Source organism: Osmerus eperlanus, chromosome 21 (genome assembly GCF_963692335.1).
Source record: "Osmerus eperlanus chromosome 21, fOsmEpe2.1, whole genome shotgun sequence".
Classification (NCBI taxonomy): Eukaryota; Metazoa; Chordata; class Actinopteri; order Osmeriformes; family Osmeridae; genus Osmerus; species Osmerus eperlanus.
The window spans coordinates 7,703,360-7,720,328 of NC_085038.1; the positions used below are offsets into that span (position 1 = coordinate 7,703,360).

A 16,969-nucleotide genomic window follows, 5' to 3' on the forward strand; every position below is an offset into this window, starting at 1 on the left:
AGCCCATTCAGACACCCTCCCGTTTCATTTACCAGGTAATTAGAGGGGCTAATTGCTTGAGCGCTGTAAATAGAAAACCCATTAAGCCTCTAATACTCACTGCCAAGTGATCAGAACGTGGTCTGGTCCCATTGTTTACTTAATGGATATTGAGAACGATCAAATGGAACTTGGTCGAACTCTCTGACCTTCCACCGGTGCCTTCTAGAAAGTTCTGAGCTCCCAGTGTTTTTCTGGCACAGAGCGATCTAGAGTTTATTAAGAAGGGATCTCAGATGCACAGGAGGAAGGATAGTGCACACTAAGGTTTTTGTTGATTTTGATCTTCTGATATCAGACTTTGGATTCCCAGATGGCTTGCCGTGTTAGAGCGCTGAGGCCTGAACAGTTTTGCATCGAGTCGTGGTTGCATGGATGGGAATGTATCTATGAATTTGTTGTAAGATTTCACTTTGTATGTATACATGCTGTATGTGTAGTGCTTATGAATTCAGTGTATATGAATGTATATAAATATTTATGAATGAGAATATGTTAGGTAATATGTTATGTAGAATATAGTCCGATTTTTATTTCCTGTGGTTATTTTGTCTTTGAGTTTCTTATCTGCTCATGTCATGTTTGGTCATGTTTTTATGTTTTGTGTGGAACCCAGGAAGTGCCAATGTTCTGGATCCCAATAAAATCTTAAATTCTTACCGCAGGGCCTCGGGTTCTATTTCGTCCAGGACCCTTTCCTGCATGTCTTCCCCTCTCTCTCCCTGTTTCCTGTCTCTCTATCCAACTTCATCTATAAATAAAGCAGACAAAAGCCCAAAACGTATATTTTAAAAAGTTATATGCCGGTAGATGAATGTGTGTCTGTTTATTTGTGTGTGTCCATGTGTTTTGGAGGGAAAGATGAGATTGCTATAACAACATGTGATCACTCAAAACTTCCTCTGGAAAATAATGTAGTCCCATGCTAGCCCCATGGAATGCTCCAATGCTGAGGGACACGACCATGACTAAACACTGCCAAACAAAAACAGCAGTAAGTTTTCCCAAAATGTCAATTCTGGCCGGGGACCAACAGTTACATCCAGATTACCTTGTTAGTTTTATATCAATTATTTCTCATTTCCCAAACAGGAAAGTACTGCACTGTCAGTTTACTGTAGTTGAGAGCTGGGCTTGAAAGCTGGACCCCTGCCTTTGTGTATCACTGATAGCAGAGCAGGGTTATGTGAGTCAGTAATGCAGGCCAGAGCTACAGTGGGAGGCAGTTCGTTTGAGCATGTCCGGCTGGAACCTCTAAGCCACCTGCCCATGTGTCTATGGGAAACACAAACAGTGGATTAGGGCCTTGTCCACTGAAAGCTGAATTTCCAAGAATCAGGCCTGACATTCTCTTTTATCCCACAGGAGTGCTAATTCCATCGGCAGCGTCAGGCTTCGATAACTTTATGCCAGTGTGATTAACTTTATCAAGGACTTGTTCACTGTAATTCTGTGAAATAACAGATCTTTGAACAGGATAAAAAAAAGATTTCCAGGGCAGTTATGTCCATGTTTAACGTACTATCCATTTCTACTTTCTCAATTAACAAAACATCAAGTATCAAGCTTGATATTCAGGCTTTCTATATTGTTAAATTGATTAGTTTAGAGTACAACATGCATTCTGAGAAAAATAGAACTATTATCTTACATGACACACTGTATTTGCATCACCTTCTGAAACTTTGAAGGGTTGATTGTTGAGGTTGAGTGAACCGGTCAATAATTTAAGAATAAACATCCCTGTCACTTCCTTATGAATAATAAATACAAACATTCTTAAACAAAATGTTGAATGCAAAGCCATCGGATGGCTCACTTGGACCTAAGACCCCTTCTTCAGATGTGTAAATTATTAAAGGGCAGAGGGATGGGGGGAAGGGAGACACTTAAAATGGAGCAACCTCTGTCCTCACACTCTCTCAGTCAATCTAATTCAGGTGAGTGAACAGTAACCATCCAAATAGTAACTATCCAGGGCAGATTTTTTTTTAAACACAAGGAGTGAATGCAAATAAGGAAGAATATACTCAGGCTTGTGCATGCTCATGAAGTGCACATAACCCCACACACAGATGGAGTAGATAACAGTATGAACCCCCGCAGACTCGTGGACACAGCCACTCTTGGTACACTTTCTGCAGTTTCAGTCTGGCAGTTTGTGGTTCTACAATGTGTCATCCATATCAGTCATTAGCTAAATTAATGACTAAATGTCTCGTTTCTCGCCTGAATGCAAACCCTGATGAATAAACAATTAGGATTATTCATAAAAGACTGACTATAATGTTGGATGTTGGTCAATGACCATGATACAACATTAAGTGCTGGTCACATGTGAGGGGCCAGTCAGTTTCCACTTGGAAGAATCCGACTGTGCCTGTTTTACTGTCTACTGAGGAGACAAAATCAATGCCAAAGCCTCCAATGTCAGATTCTCAACACTCATCAGTTTGGAAACAACTACACGAAATTCTGTTTACAGTGCACTTAAAGAGAGTGGGCATTGGGACATAGGGGTTGGTGTGTTTTTAGAATCCATCAGCCCAATCAATCGATTTTCTCTGAAGTCTTTACTTAAGAATACGTTAAAGTGTCACTTTAACGTGCGATTTAATCGGCCCGGCAACAGTTCGGTGAGAGTGATGTGGAGTTTATCTTCCATTTGAACCAGATCAGAAAGAGCGTTCAATAAGTTGAGCATAATGGGAGTACACCTGCTCTGTCAGGTCGACTTCATATCCTCTGATGTAGGTGTAGCGGAATAGGGTAGACAGATTGACGGACAGATAGACAGATGAACCACAGCAAGGTGATGCAATAGGCAGTAACTGAGCTACGATTAGAGCTAAAGGGAATGCGATGAGAAGGGATGCTTGCACACCTAGAACTGAGCAATAAAGACAGGGATGAAACCAGCCCAAATATGCTTTCCTTCTTCAAAGGCTATGAGCATATCTTAACATCCCGAAGGGTTTCCTGCACGGTTGGGCCGTGGGTCCTACTGCAGTGAGACAGAGACCTCGTGGACAAAAGCTCAAAGGTGTCCTGTAGGCTTGTGTTCCAATGAGCAAGCTACATCAGTGGTACAAGACATCAAATGTCTACATTGATTTCACTTGTTTGCTGTTGTTGTGCCACAAATGATAACCGAATTATGTTTCGTAGAACGGCTAACCAGTGATACGCTACCTGTAGATATCAATAAAAAAGATCATTTGAAAGACATGTTCAGAAAGTACATTTGAAAAGACGTGATACAGATGCAATTAGCTAATGCAAGAAGAACCTGTATTAGAGGAGATGAATAAAAGGTGTATTTCCACAAATGGCTCCAGACCCCGGCAACGTTCTTCTTTTTGAGGATGACAGAAGAGCCAAGTATCCAGAGCTACAACTGTCACAGTTTTTGATATAACTGTTCTAACAGTATTCCTTTGGGTCTGGCATAATACACACTCACAACTGCTGTGTGTTGAGTCAGCAGACAGGGATTATAAACTGCCACTCGCTGCATATTTATGGGCAGCCAGGACTGGGAATGAGTCATACATGAGTGGGAAATGGAGATGAGAGTGGGATGTCCACTTTTGAGTTTGCTTGTTTGTTGTCCAATCAAAGGTTGCCTTGCACCCTTTGCCTATTGCACCCTGTTTATGAGAGTCCAGTTAGTTTTATTTTCAGATACCGACCATCCTATCTAACTTGTGACAGGGGTGTGTGCATTACCAATCATGAGTATAGGTCATCAAATACTGTTCATGCACCTAATAGAGGACATTGAGGGGCATTGCAGTTTTATTGCACTGAGACTTCTCTGATGCTTGAGAGAAGCATTCCTCCCCAACCTGGGAGAGCTGTGTACTGGCTGCTGCTTGAGGATTCATCTCTTTTGTATTTGAAGGTCCACAAAGCAGAGTGCCAAATTTAAAAACTTTTTACCAACGAGATCTTGAGTTATTGAGCATAATAGGTTACTAGAGAAAGAATACTAACAAACACACTTGTAGGAATCTTAATAATTATAAAGAAAGTTTAAATGTTTATAAACGTTACTTTCTGTATTGCCTTGGGTGAATTGTTATTGCACCCTATGAATGAGAGTCCAGTTAGTTTTATCTTCAGATACCGACCATCCTATCTAACTTGTGGCAGGGGTGTGTGAATTAACAATCATGAGTATAGGACAGTCAAATACAAGTTTTACGCGAAAATATATAAGACATATAAAATTTGAGTTGTGTGGGAACTTATGCCACAAAATGTATCGTTTTGAGTACAATATCGTTTCTTAAAAAAATACAACGACCAATTCCTCGCGGATCAACATCCCTTTCGTCATCACGAATTGTGATGAGCCCGCAACTTCACAGAGCCTACCGGTGGCCTGGCGGAGCAGGCAGGCAGAATGAGTTTAATGAGAGAGGGTGGGGAACGTCACTGGCATTCATTCACTATCGCATTATTGTAGTGCAAAGTCCGCGACAACCGTAGGACGAACAACTTTTCTCAACAAATACGCATGCACGAATATTCTAAGGTAAGATTAATGGTTTGGCTGTAATTGCTTTACACACTGAGCAACAAATCCTGTTGGTTGTTTTCTTGGTATGATAAAAAAAACTTTGACTTGTGCAATGGATACTTGTTCAAGTTTCTATTGATACGCATCACTATAGTGATCGCGGATTTATGTCACCAGCTCCGATTTAGATAGAGAAAAAAATCACAAAAAATCAGTGGCTCTTCAAATAGCCTATTGCATTATTATGTAGTATTCACCGATTGTGAAGATTTGGGTCAGCTATTGACTATTTAAGATTTGTTTCTGTGTAAAAATAAGTCATTCTAATTTGTCCGTCCCAGACGCATCTTCAACTTTGCATTTCCTTAAATGTACTATTTTTTAAAAGATCGATAGAGTGCAGAGTTGAGTAATTAATGAATTCCAACCGTTTATACAAAAAAATCGTATTGTGTTATTATCTCAACCCTCGTTATATTCTATAAAATGAATTAACACAGGGTCAGTTGAAACATTAAAACAGACCAGGTGACAAGTTCTCGCGTGCTGTCAACTAGAGCAGGACTGATTGATGGAGGAAGAGAGGGAGGTATGCATGTTTGTGCATGTTAAAGCTATCGGAGAGTAAGAGCATTGATTTAGCGCTCGGGACCTGAGGGGGTCTGGGTTGTCCAGAGATCTGTCTGTTCTCCCCGGGTTCTCTGGTCCCCTCCTCTCCAGCTCAAGTGCTTCAGCTCCTGTCCCAACAACTCAAATGTTCCTCCGGGGCTTTCAGAAAGTACCCTTTAGATGTTTAATGGCTTGATGCCATGCTCCACCCCCTCCCCACCGACCCCCCCCCCCCACCCCTCCCTCCACCACCACCACCACCACTACTACCTCTGTTCGTTCCTCATCTTCTTGTTTGCAGCATTATGTAAATTGCATGCTCTCAGCCTAACAACACCTACCATCAGGGGTTCACTGCGTACACTTGGAGGTTGACGCATGCTGCCACTCCTGTGGCACTGGAGTGGCACAGTACAGGCACCAGCATCTAATGTGGGGCTAAAAATGGAGCAGCATTAAATCATTTTAGTACCTGGTAGACAGGTACAAACCTGGAGACCACATCCTACCACTTTCTGCTGCTGTCTGTCTCACTGGCTGAGGTCAGACTGAGATAGAGTGGGGGGAGGCAATGGTGGATGGTTCATCTTTGGTCAGGGTCCGGAGGCGGGGGGGATTATGTGGTCACTTTTCACAAACCCTGTCATTCAATAGGTGACCGTGTGTGTATGCGTGCGCTTGTGCAAGTATGTTTGGAATCATTCAAAAGTACAGTTTTTTTTATAGCCAGAGTAAGCAGGTAAACCCCAAAGCACCCACAGGAGAGGCAAACAGCAACACAACCACGCTTGTTGAAAACGGGTCAGCCAAATGTTTGATGTTTCTGAGTCAATATTTCTGTGTGCAAGGCCCCCCCTCCCTGGCTCACAGTGGAGTGCTATGTGGTGGACAAGGACCCCATTGATGCCTGTGGAGAGGAAAGTCAGGGGAGGTTCACCATGGATGCTCCCCAGAGTCGTCTGGCTAGCATTGGACTCTATGGAGACCCACCCTCGCGAGCTAACTCTCATGCTAGCTAGTGTTACACTAATATAGCTCTTTGGCAGCGTTGATTGTCTTATTCCGTGGCTCGGATGTCCATATGTCAATACCTTGTTATATATTACAGATTACGTCAGAAATGAGATATGCCATTGCCCTCTGGAGTTCATCACATGGGTGGGGTTGGTCTCACCGTCTTCTAGGATGTGTGGCTTTGTTCACTGTCCCATCTCTCCATGCCCCTCGTGTACCTTTTTAAATGGTTGAAAACTGCTGGGCTCCCAGCTGATGCAGTTAAGACTCTGGGGCTAGGGGTCAACACTGTGTCAATACCCTGGGACTGCCAGCTCTGTTCACCTCTCCTCTCTGACCTGGCCCTGACTCCTTGTGTTATGTTATGCAGCAGCCTGGCAAGAATCCTGGCAGGTACCCTCTCTCTCTCGCTCTCTCTCGCGCTCTATTTCTTTCACTGACTTTCTTTTCCTTTTTCTCTTCATCGCTTTGTCTTTTTCTGTCTCTCTTTCTTGGTCTCTCTCTCTCCTCTCTCTCTGTCTCTCTCTCTCTCTCTCTCTCTCTCTCTCTCTCTCTCTCTCTCTCTCTCTCTCTCTCTCTCTCTCTCTGCATGATGACGCACATACACAAGAGAGAGAGAGAGAGAGGGAGAGCGGGAGATGGAGTGCTAGTATTATTATGGATGGAAGGATCAGCATTCTATCATCATGGCAGGCTCCTGGCTACCTACTTTCTTTTATGACAGTATATTGTCGCCATGGTCATGGTTGCTAAAATACTTTCGTTTTACTTTACAAAAGCAGAATTTGAGTGAGCTCCCTGCGTGTCATGTTTGTTTAGCAGGCCCATCAGATTGAATAGATGATAAGATCACGCTCGAGGGACCAAACGTGGACATGTTTGATCGATGAGGTCTAGAAATTCAGACAGACGTGTGCCCTACAGGAGAACCTTACATGTGTGCTTGTTGACAAAAACATGCTCAAGCCATGACATGTTATCAAGTGTTCATGTTCCGGCTCTACCACTTGTTCATTTATGGGCTAAAAAATCACACGTGTCATATGTATGTCTCAGTTCTACTTTACCAGTACATCTGAGGGATCACAGACAGCAGACCCCATTCTGACGAGGACGAGAACTTGGCAGTTCCAAGTATTAAGGTATGGGTTAGGAATGTGCTCGGAAAAATGGGCTTTCATGTTAGGAGCCAGGTACCGATGACTGAAAATGTGTTTTGAGGAAATATTTCTTTTGAAGTAGTATATCTCACACTAATCATATGTTCTTTGATCCACCTCAGATAAGAAGATCTTGTGGCTTATCTAGTATGATAACATTTCGACTGGCTAGTAAATAGCTACAGAAGAAAACCTTTTAAAAGTTTAAATCTCAAGGGAAGTATCCATATAATTCGTATTGGTGGCACAAATGATCATCTGTCCTATAAACAAATCATATTAACCTTGATTTGTATTCCTATTCCTTGAGTGCACTTATGGTTGTTTATATCTGCTATGTCTCTCAGTGGGAGCAGAACTCAGAGCTTACTTCTGTCAGTTAGGAGAGGCTCCTATGATACCAGCTGAAAGTTTGCACAAGTTTGGAACCCCTTAGTCTCCAGAGCTTTGGGAGTTTGCAGCACAATGATACTAAGAGAGATGAATGGCCTGCCTCCCTGGGTGTGTAAAGGTTAGTGGCGAGTCGCAGGGGACGGCCTATTTGTCTCCTATGCTTCGTTGGTCACTCAGATCACAAGTCATTTTTTCATCTTTTTTTTTTTTTTTTACCTCTGTGCACATGATTTATGGTCACAATTAATTGCTGTTATGTGTGTTTGAGTGAAAGGTCATCCTCGATGTCCTTGCTGCTTTCTCCACCTTCGGCAGCCTCCGCTGGGATTGGCGTTTTAATTCCCCCGGCTGTAAACTAGCTAGCTCGACGCTTGCCTGTCTCCTGGCGTGCCAGCCAGCCGCCAGTGTTGCCTCTCTCTCTCTCTCTGGGCTTACTGTCACTGCCCTGTCACACTCCTGGTTCCTCACCTCTGAGTGTGGTCTGTACATGCAGAGTCAGATGGAAAACTTGACCTTCTCTGGGGCCCAAGCTGTCTGAGTACTGATTTGTTGATGAGGAAAGTAAGCTAATAATATTTGTCCGGCTTAATCAGACCGAGTGTTTACTTTCTCTCGCACACCTTCATTTACACTTTAATGAGGCTTATTTTTACCTCCTCTGGGAACCGAGACTCATTTCCATTCTTAAATTAAATGTCTACCTTTGGAAATGGCTATAATTAATACTGGTAATTTAACAGAATAGACATGGCCCGATTCAGATGATGTTATGCAGTTAGATTGGTAGCATATTATGGTCAGAAATTAACCCTAGCCGTTCGCCTCTATGGCAATCTTCATTACTGCATCCTAATGCTTTGTAAAAGTTTACGATGACGTTTTAATAATAAACAAAAAAAACTCCCACTCAATTTATAATGTGTTTAATTCCAAGTGTGCTGGTTTTTAGGCTTAGTGTTGCCCTTGTTTATGTAGTCTGGGCTCTGATGCGGGGGGAAAGTCACATATCTCTGTGTGCTGAAATTGGCTGATGGATGACTGTGGAACCCAGCTCGTAAACAGATCAACCTTTTCACCATTCTCTCCTGTGATTAAATATGGCCGAAAGTTTCGCTGTCTCTCACTCTTTCGCTCTCTTTCTCTCTCTCTATCTTCAGGTTTATGCTGTATTTGTGTTACATTAACAGGTTGCTCCCTCCATCCAGCGGTCTTTCTGAAGACTTTATCACACAGTACACACACACACTGTGGAAGAAATTGGGATTTCCTGTGTGCTTACATTATTCACTAATCAATAGAACTAGTCATTGGATACTAGTTAGTACGTTCTCATGTAAGCTTGCTATTAATCGGGAGTCAGATGGCTGAGCGGTGAGGGAGTCGGGCTAGTAATCAGAAGGTTGCCGGTTCGATTCCCGGCCGTGCAAAATAACGTTGTGTCCTTGGGCAAGGCACTTCATCCTACTTGCCTCGGGGGGAATGTCCCTGTACTTACTGTAAGTCGCTCTGGATAAGAGCGTCTGCTAAATGACTAAATGTAAATGTAAATGATTAATAAGAGTATATTGTGAGTCAGGTGGCTGAGCGGTGAGGGGATCGGGCTGGTAATCCGAAGGTTGCCAGTTCGATTCCCGGTCATGCCAACTGACGTTGTGTCCTTGGGCAAGGCACTTCACCCTACTTGCCTCGGGGGAATGTCCCTGTACTTACTGTAAGTCGCTCTGGATAAGAGCGTCTGCTAAATGACTAAATGTAAATGTAATTGTGTCTATGTGTCAGGGTTAATAGATGTTCGGGGTCAGGAGAAAGTACTGGCTAAACGTTCCTTGTCATGACTACAAGGAGAGCTCCAACTATGAACTCTCTAGTCTGAGAGTTGTCATGTGTTGGGAGCAGTGAATGCTGTGTGATTCTTGCTGCAGTAAATCATAAGAGTTGGCTACATAGCCTACCGTTATGAGATTTGTTACAGATACTTTGTATTCAGATACATTGTAATTCAGTATGGGTAATTTAGCTTCCACTACGAGAACGATAGAGACGTTGTTACCTGCGAACAGTCCAGCCAGATATATGTTTGAGCTACATGGAATTCAAGCAGTGTCAAGCATTGAGAAATGGCATGCGTGGACTAATCATGAGGGAACGTTTGACCTAAAAAAAATAATAATAAAAAACACTCAGACTTTCAAACCACCTGAGCATTACAGTTGCAGTTAGTTTCTCTTGCTTGTTCTGTTTTCTTTTCCCTCTCCCCAGACTTGGCTAACCTCTGACCCTGAACCTCTCCACTGTTTGACTAAAACAAGGTGTTCCACTTAGAGATCAGTACATCTCTAAGATGGACACAGATGCCAGGTACATCAGATGGATGGTACCATCTCTGTCTATTTTAAACCCCAGAGATCCTCCTCACATCTTTTAGAGATAGCACTCAGCTGAATGACAGTTGCAGCTGCATTCCTGGCCTGCTATCTCCGACTGAAATTCTTGTTTTTATGGCAGTAGTGGTTGACTCTTGCTCCCTGAGATAACTAGTAATGCATGTGTTTATCTTTGAATAATATAACATTGGTGTTGGCCTACATTCGGCATGCTGAATTCAACGTGATTAGCCATCCAAAATTAGTAGTGTCAATATTAGCTTGTGATCCCTCAAGAGTTTCAGTGTACACCTATTTATTCTAGGCCCGTGATGTAACTTCCCCTTCCACACACACACACACACACACGTGCACACACACGTGCACACACACACACACACACGTGTATGAACCCCATTGTTTGTTGGCATGCAGCTTTCTCCCTGTTGTCTCCTGTACTCTGCTGGGGGCAAGTTAACTGACCTTCTTCTGGGCTTTAGGGGGGACACAGTGGTTATGTTGATCTAAATCCCCCCCCACTCCACCTCTCCTGGTTAATCTCCACCCATACTGTTGACGCTAATGTGTGGGTCTCAACGGGGGAGGAGGAAGGGGGGTGGGGTGCCTCTGGCTAGGTGGTAGTCAGGCTTGGGGGGTCCTCTTGACCAAAACAACACTGGTCAAACATATGTCCCCTCAGCTCAGACATGGGTGAGAGACATGGGCGAGGGGGGGAGGGTCAACTTTCAGGGACGCTCCGGACACACGTTTCTCAATTTAGTCTCATTACCTGTCGGTCGTTCTAGCTTTTAGCTGAATGTGGCTGCTCTGGCTGTGTCTGTTGCGTGTTTATGATGAATCTTTGGTTTGGCCCTTTGAGAAGAGTGAATACTCCGAGGGCAGCTGTACAGCAGAGGGTCAGTGGAGGCTCCATCTCCTGTGACGGTGTTGGTGGTGATGAGTGGCCCTGTCATGTGAACACACTCTTGCGATTTTCCAATTACACCCCCACCCACCTCCGCCCAGCCCTCCGCCCCTGCCACGCCCGCAAATGAGACTAATTAAGATTACGCCGCCGCCTCGAGCTCTCCACTGCACTCCATTTGTCTCTCAAGCTGCGTTCTTGGAAATGACAAAGTGTGGGTTTTTTTTCTCCTTCATCACTCATTCTCCTTCAGTGTTTTTTTTGGTTCTTTTCCTCTTCGTTCGCTCCTGTACCACTGTGTATATTCACCCACGATAACGACCCTCATACACTGGGTAGTGTAGTTCTTCAGAGTGTGAGAAGGAGAGGAGGGAGGAGGGGGGGATGTAGTTCTCTGAATGAACACTCCCCCTCATCTCCCCCATTCCCCCCCACCCTCCATTCTCCAATCCCTCCTGTCTGGCCTGGAATGGGCACGATCTGACTGCCCAGTGCCCCCCTACCGACTGTCCTACGCACACACACACACACACACATATATCCGCCAACTCACACCCGATCTCTATTGAGGAAGTTAACGGTTTGTTTTTCACCAAAAGGAATGCTTTGCAGCTTGCAACACCACCTCTCTGCTGCCCCCACACACTACTCCACCCCCTTCACACACTGGGAGCGGCTAGCCAATGTGTTTGCTGATGGGTAACAAGGTCTCTCCCTCTGTTTGTCTCTCTCTCTCTCTCACTCTCTCACTAATTCAAGGATTCTGGAGGACTGGTGCCACCCTGTTGCTTTCAGAATGACCGTTGGGTGAAGCTCTGCTGGTGAGTTCTTTTGATTTCTCATTCCCCCCTTTCTGTCTTCTTCCAATGGGCAGTGGATCCATCTCTTCCATCTCATGTGCTGGTCTGTGTGTTTTCTTTTGTCCGTTCTGGATTTTTTTTCTCTCACTTCTTTCCCACTGTCACATCATCTGTCTCTCTGCCGCTGTCTCTCTCCCTCTCTCTCGCTGTCAGCGTTGTTGCAGGGTTAGACAGCGTTGTTGCAGGGTTAGACAGCACTTTGTCCATCTCTCCTTCTAATGGACATGGTGGCACCCTCCCCACCCCCCACCCGTGTTGTCGGGGCGGACGGAATGGACACACGCGTGTTCCACAGTAACCGTTTTGATTGAGCCCTTGTGGGGCCCCCCAGGGGGGATCTATTGTGTGGAGGATGCCCTCTTTGTTCTCCCTGTGTGTCTGTCTGGGGCATGTGTCTTGTCTGTATTTTGCCCAAGGTGGAGCCACATGTTGAACTTGTGGCTCTGATGTGGAGAGTCTGTTGATAGAAGTGATCTATGTGCTTTTCATAAAATGTTCTTTCAATTTTTGGGGGTAACTTGACAACATATTTCCAAATAACATTTAATACACCTTTTTACAGGCAACAGTAATAACCAGAAATCGTTTCTAATGTGTCTTACGACAATCACCCCCTTACCAATATGCAAATAATTGGAATACAAGTAATTATACTAATAACCTGTTAATTCATCACCAGTTCTTTCTTCATGAAAAGCTATAAGTACAGTAACACTAGTATGTTTTGTCTTAGATTCTAAAGTATCTACAAACTAATGACAACATACTATTCTCTACTGTCATTTAACATTCTTCTTTTTGAGAAGAATATCTCTTCTCTTCTGTCTTGCTTGCTCTTACTAATGAAGGGATGTGGAAGAGTTTAATGTGGACAGTCTCCCAGATAGGCACTGTGCGCAGCTGTGTGCCTGGTTAAGATTCTGCTATCTTCCTCCTCTAGCCAGGCCAAAGTAGCATCATTAGCTTTGGCAAATTACCCACACCTCTATTGTGGTCCAGCCATGGCACGTTAGTGTGTCTTTTAACTGTGGCTAAACTCAGTCTATTCACTTGTAAAAGAGAGGAACCATTGGCAGATAGTTGGCAGGTCAAACAGAGAAGCTATTCACACCATAGGAGGGAGCTGGAAACACAGCGTAGGAAATGGTGGAACATTCTCTCAGAATATTTTAATGGGAGAAATTCTGTGTCCCCCTTTCAACAAGTGTCCCTTTTGCCTGACCTGACACATTTGTGTGAAACAATTTAGCTAAACTAACTGGTTGTGTTTCAAACTTTTGTATTTTAATGGGTCTTCTGTTATAATTGCAGCCGGTACAGAATACAGTGTAGACCTGCTGGACTGTTAGCTTGGCCGACGCATTGAGAAGGAAGGCTGTTGTTTTGCAACCCACTTTGTTATGGGAGGAATTTGGGGGTTAGGGAGCAAAGGGGTCCTACCCTGTTTCTTTTAATGATGTTTGGATGGAGTCCAGATCTGCTGGATGGACAGTGTCCTTTCCTTTCTTGCTGTTTGTGATGTCAGATATTTTAAGGCAGTACTTCACAACAAGGGAAAGCTCCAACCCCCGGGTCTCTCCTTGGGTCTCTCCTTTTCACAATAGAGACTTATTACACTTGGTTGGACTTCTGTGGATCACATTAGCAGTGGTTGGGTTTTCAGAATTTCGGGGAAGTTCAGTTAACCCCAGATCGATCATCTCAGGCAGGCCTTTTTCAGTGTATTCAAGTTCAGCCACAATGGTTGTGCCATGGTCACAAAGAGGGGGAGCCATGACCGAATGGTGCTTCCCACCTACTTCCGCTTTCACACATGACCCGACGTCCACACAACGTGCCCCAGGGAAACTTCCAGAGAACATTTGCATTATGGTAATAAAGGATACAAGATATATATTATGTGAAAGATAATGGTGTGTGTAATAATGGCTTAAGAAATGTATGTGTTCTACTGAAGCCTATTTGGGAAGCTTTATGCTGGACAGCGTTAATGGAGATAAATGGAAGAAAACACTTGGACGTTTGGGGGCAGGTCAAAACTGGACTCCCAGGCATGTGTATGCATCACATGGATGTGATGGTTAACAGGCTCAGGCTAACTGGGTGCATGGGTGAGAAAACCAAACCGACCACTTTCTCAACAAACTCAAATAATACAGCTTTGTTTTAGGAGGCTATGTGGTGCCTCTCACTGTAGCACTGTTTTTTAGGGTAAAGCCCAGGCCAGTCTTTAAAATGTCTACCCGCACAAAACAGAATCCATTGACATTTAAGCTAAAGCAACGTCTAATCTTCTATTCAGGGATTAACATTCAGTAAATCTAACTGTTTATTCCTTTCAACAATAGATTAGTTGTATTCAAATGAAGTGCTTATCGGACGGTGCGAGTTGGGAACGTCGGCGATTGGACAGGATGAGGACCTTAAATCGCTCTTTGACACACACATGATTAACTTCAAGTATTGTCTTGTGTTTATTGGCTCAGTGAAGCCATTACACGTTAGGGTGAACACTGAAGTGTACACAGACTCACACACTAATATGCACGCTTACACGTGCCCACCCGAGCGTACACACACGCATACGCACACACGCGCGAGCACACACACACACGCTGCAGACGTGTTGAAGGGGGGGGGGGGGGGGGGGTCAGGTTGGAGTTCCACGGTCAATTGAAAACAAGTTCAGGACAGTTCATGTGTATATCATGTAAGGGCCGCCTCTCTAGGAAGTGTGGGAAAAACAGAGGGCGACCCCACCGCTCTGTAAGCAGCTCCCACAATCCCATGCAGGGCTCTCTTAATCATTCCACCCGGATTGGACCCGGGCTGTCAATCTCCTGTCCAATTGCAGAGCAGGAGTCTCCCTGTAGCGCGTCAGTGCGCGTTAGGAGAGCGCGGCCGTCAACACCAACCGCCGCTTCAGAAAGTGAGAGGGAGCCTGACACCTGTTCCCTTTTTCTATAGAGCAGCACAAAGCCCAGGGAGCGCTGGGCCCGGCTCCATGCCTGCTCTCTCACAGCCAGAGCTGCTCGGGCACAAAGGCAGGGCAGCAGTGGAGGCTGTGCTGCTGCTTCATTAACCCGCGACGTCCGGCCAAGTGGGAGGGATTTGGAGGGGGGCTCCAACAATAGATTAGACCATGACATAGTAGCACTTACACACACACACACACACGCACACACTAGATACATGCACACGCAGGCTACCCTACGCAAATGTACGTCCATCATCACTTGACTGTAAAGTTCCTTCTCTGGGCTAATCGAAACGAAATGTCCTCCTGATAGGATGGTAAACATCTGGTCGTGTTCACCGAGGGTGCCATCATATGTGTACCTTACCAAAGCAAGGGTTAGCCTCAATCAAGAAAATCGTTTTTTTGTGTTTGAGGTCAAGGTGAATACGGAGATAATACAGCACAATAAAAAAGGGCTTAATGTATGCCCGTTCCCCTGCTGATGAGTTGCAGCATATCTGAGAGGTTGGTTCCACAGGGAGAGGGCTTGGTGCCATGGCTGTGCTGACTGACGATGGTTCAGTTAGAACATAGCCCCCCATGGGTTGGTACAAGGGGGAAATGGCCTGAGTCGGGCCAAACGCAAGTCCATTCTGCACAGTTGCAGCCATTAGTCACTATTGACCCATTATCTCCACCCTTCTGCCCTTATGTAGCCTCCTGCCAGTCTGCTACTGGATAGAAAACAGATATTAACAAGCTTTCAAAACAAAACACATTTTCTTCAGTGAAAAATGTTCTTTTAACCAAAGAAACTGACCTAAGCCCATGCACAGGGACTATCCATATATTGGATAGGAAAGCAAACCCCAAGAACACACTTCTCTCTGAGTGAACAGAGGCCTGATGAAATAAAAAAGGTTTGTTTGAAAGCCCTTTGGGCCAGGGTTATCTGTATGATTTTGACAGAGCAAAACAAAAAATCTAAAGATTTCCCCATCACTTACTGAATATATATTTGCACTGAGTTACAGTACTGTATGAAAAAATAAGAAATATGATTTCATCACCTTAAGAGAACTTTGACTATGACAAGTCTAGTCAAGTGAGAACAGGTCCCACCCAAATAAGATAAAGAAACTGAGCTGGGTTTAGTGTTTACATTTCTCCTGGATATTTTGTCTGGCTGATCAGAACTGGTGCACTGCCAGAAGGAGCAAACACAAGTTTCTTTTCATTTAAGGTCACCTCAGGTACATTCTTTTTTCTTTTAGATTAAATTGCATTGAGTAAAGTCCATTACACACTCATTTGATCTCTCAAAGGGGTGTTTTTCTGTACTGAAAGTCTACTGTAAACATTGGACTGCCATTGTTCAAATTGTACTGAAAAATACCACACTTCCACAAGAATCGGTCTTGACTGAAATTGTTGAGATAGTGATTGAACTATTCTACGATGTCCATTTCCTGGAATTACCATGATACGATGTTGGTCAGTGTTATTCTGTTCTTTTCAGGACCTTCCACTTTCACACAGAAACATATGACTGGTGGTCATTGTGTCCTGCTTTTTACTGTTCAACCAGAGGCATCTCCTGACACTGCATTTAAACTGTCTTCCTGCCAAATCAATGACAAAAATAGAGCAAAGTACAAAATGATGGTGAAGCACACTGCCATGGAAGGCTTTGTTTGTTCTTCCCTCGAGTAATGGGAGTTTCTCTAGAAAACCTGTCATCTCTTCTCTTCCTTCATATCCCTTCTTGTTCCCATAGTCCTGCCAGACTCAGGCCACCTCTGCTGGGTGTCCTCCTTTCCTCCTCTCCTCTCTCCTTCCCAAGGGGCTTTTCATCAGGGATCGGGCCCTTTGCATCATTTACATTTACATTTATTCATTTAGCAGACGCTCATCCCCTCCGCTCATCCCCTCCACTCCCCACTTCATTTTTCACAGATGATCAGATTTGATACTCGCATAAAGGGATTTGGCACCAATAGAAAAGGCCCTTTCTGTGCTCTATAGTTCCGCATTCGGCACTTTGTTCTGGTCTTTTCTTGAGGCCCTCTCGTACCCTGTCTCTGGCTGTGGCTCCTAGCTGTATGGGGTGTTGGTCATAAAG

The 16,969-nt window shown here is 44.3% G+C and overlaps 1 protein-coding gene across 1 annotated transcript in view; it reads left to right on the plus strand.

Moving 5' to 3' along the window:
* Positions 1 to 4,441: 4,441 nt before the first annotated feature.
* Positions 4,442 to 16,969, plus strand: part of sema5bb (sema domain, seven thrombospondin repeats (type 1 and type 1-like), transmembrane domain (TM) and short cytoplasmic domain, (semaphorin) 5Bb) — a 35,386-nt gene continuing 22,858 nt past the window's right edge. Inside the window, exons 1-2 of the mRNA XM_062446798.1 lie at positions 4,442 to 4,579; positions 11,788 to 11,849. The gene's annotated coding sequence lies outside the window, so the exon portion shown is untranslated. The remainder of the gene's footprint in view (positions 4,580 to 11,787; positions 11,850 to 16,969) is intronic.